The 2,588-nt window shown below is 38.3% G+C and overlaps 1 pseudogene; it reads left to right on the top strand.

Annotated features, from left to right (window-relative positions):
- Positions 1-2,373, top strand: part of LOC101565921 — a 107,595-nt pseudogene extending 105,222 nt beyond the window's left edge.
- Positions 2,374-2,588: the final 215 nt, after the last annotated feature.

The following is a 2,588-nucleotide window of genomic DNA, read 5'->3' as shown; positions in this document are numbered from 1 at the left end:
TTTTTTGAGGAACTGGGGATTGAACTCAGGCCCTTGCACTTGCCAGGCAAGCACTTATTCTACTGAGCCATCTCTCCAGCCCCGATGTTATTTTTATTGTTGTCTTATTTCAATTAATCTGAACCATCCTTTGATTTAGATACAGTGTTGGAATCAAAAGATTTCAAACATGTATTTGTTATATTTTAATAGCATATTGAACCTACATTATTAAAAAACATTTCTTAATGTATTTTTTCTCAGCTTCCACCACATTTCATCCCTTTTTGTTATATTTAACTCTAATTGAAAAATTATGTGCAAAAATATAGTTGGTAGAGTTTTTAACATGTCCTATTAGCTATTTATTTTCTGATATTTCCTACATGTGCATGTTTAACAGCTTTTCAAAACCAATGCTATTTTATTATTTTAGATTGATAAGCTTTACATAAACATAAAAGTTTTGTGTTAGTTTTCAATGATCAGCAATGTGCAAAATAGTTACTGTAGTTAAAGTCACATTTAGAAATTATCATCTCTGAATGTGCCTGCAGGAAAAAGATCTCAGGAAAATGTCAAAGAAGTATTGTGAGAAGTAGTAACAAAATGAAAATTCTCTGTTGGCATCACTCAAAGCATTTCACTGTAAGCTTATTGATATAAAGAAATAGTACCTGAATATCTATAATAACAAAGTAAGAGATTTTGAAAAATACTGACAGGTTATGTTCATAAAAAGCTTTGAGATTCCCACTAAGTAACATTTGTATGACCCTGACTGTCCAACAGCATTCTACAGCTTTGTAGATTTATTGTCAAGGCATAGAGATAAAGGATTTTTTTTCCAAATTGTTGTAGTCTATGATATGTAAGAATAAAATCTTACATTGCTTTAGTGTTTTAATTACATTTGGAGAGACCTGTATATTTCCTTAGCTTAAGAACACAAACTAAGTTGTAAATGTGCGGCAAGAAAGAATGTGTGTGTTTTCATGACAAAATTGAATTGTGGTTAATAATGTTGATATTCTGGAGTTGTAAATTATAAGACAGAAAGCATTTTTTTCTCAGATGAACCTCTGGCTTAATGAACCCTGTTCCTTTGCAACCAGTTATCTGAAATATGTATAATCTGATAGTTTCTATTGTAGAGTTTATTTAGATTTTAATATTTTTTTTCCTGTGTGCTGTTTCCTATTCATTTCTATCTACTACTCCTGGGTGATTTTGTCTTCTGTGTTTTCCATGTTGCAAAAGTTGTTGAAGGGGAGTCAACAACACCAAAATGCAGGAGAGAGACAGATATTCTGTGACTACTGCATCCAGTGAGATGTTGTAAGGTGTAGAGGGTTGGAGCTCCAGGGAGCTCATCTTTGTCTAGACATCCTCTAGTAAAAGTAGGTCATTGTCCTTTACACTGGCAGCTCAGGCCTCAGCTTTTTAGCTTAATTTAAATGAGAGAGGTGATTCAAGAATAGGGCTCTGGATGGGCTTCTTTCAGCTGTTATTCTGCTGCAGCGCATAAGCAACAGTGAGCATTGCTAAATAAATCACTGATGGGTTTATGGAAAACTTGGTGTGGTGCTCTGTGGATAGATTCCCACACATTCCATAAATGCCAAACAAAATATGGCCAAAATGTGAAAATGTGATATATCAGGCACTAACATGGGCAAGCTTTTGTATGTTTATTCATATTACAACACGATGGATTTAGCGTCAGTAACCTGTGTTGAAAGTCAGCACCACATAAATAAATGATCTTTTGTGTCCTGAGGTTCTTTCCAGGTACACACATGAGAAAGAACCACAGTTCCTTTACTGGTTTCATGGTCTAAGAAATAACCCACTGCTTGTAGCAGTGGATCAAAGGCTCTGATACACACTGTCGTGAGTGATACAAATAAAAGTTCTTGACGAGACCCGACAAGCCACTTCAGAAGTGGGAGAAGCTGCAGATGTCGACCAGTAAGCACAGGAGGATCATGTGTTTGGTGGCCTTCCACATCATCGCCATCCCCTGTGTGGTCTGATCCCTGCACGTGCTCATCCACAGTACCGCCGATGAGATCAGGCAGGGAGAGGCAACAGGTATCCTGGAACAGCCCTTTTGGACTAAGTTGGTGGTTGTGGCCATTGGCTTCACTGCAGGACTTCTTTTTATGTATGTTCAGTGCAAAGTCTACCTGCAATTGTGGAAGAGGCTCAAGGTTTACAATAGAGTGATCTATGTTCAAAACTGTCCAGAAACAAGAAAAAAGAATATTTTTGAAAAATCTGCACTAACAGAGCCCAACTTTGGAAATAAAGATGGATGCAGACTGTCATTCTGACACAACCTCCTCCTGCACAGACCATGAAGATCTAGGGGTAGAGCTTAACCACGTCTGACGTGTTCCTGGATATCCATGTGATGCCAAAGGTTGTTGTTCACTGCTCACTGTGTACTTTTCACTTGCTCTTTAATAGCAGACTTGGGCGGGCATTGAGTTCAGCTGCCCTTTCTGTGAACTGTCCTTGACGATCAGAAGCTGTCCCGTGACCAGTGTCAGGGTCCCTCTACTAGGCTGCTCTTGGGGAGGGAAGTTGGGAGGCCCTGGTGGCTA

Source organism: Octodon degus, unplaced genomic scaffold, assembly GCF_000260255.1.
Source record: "Octodon degus isolate 3935 unplaced genomic scaffold, OctDeg1.0 scaffold00082, whole genome shotgun sequence".
NCBI classification, from domain to species: domain Eukaryota; kingdom Metazoa; phylum Chordata; class Mammalia; order Rodentia; family Octodontidae; genus Octodon; species Octodon degus.
The sequence above is the reverse complement of the archived record's forward strand: the minus strand, read 5'-3'. Positions and strand labels throughout refer to the sequence as shown.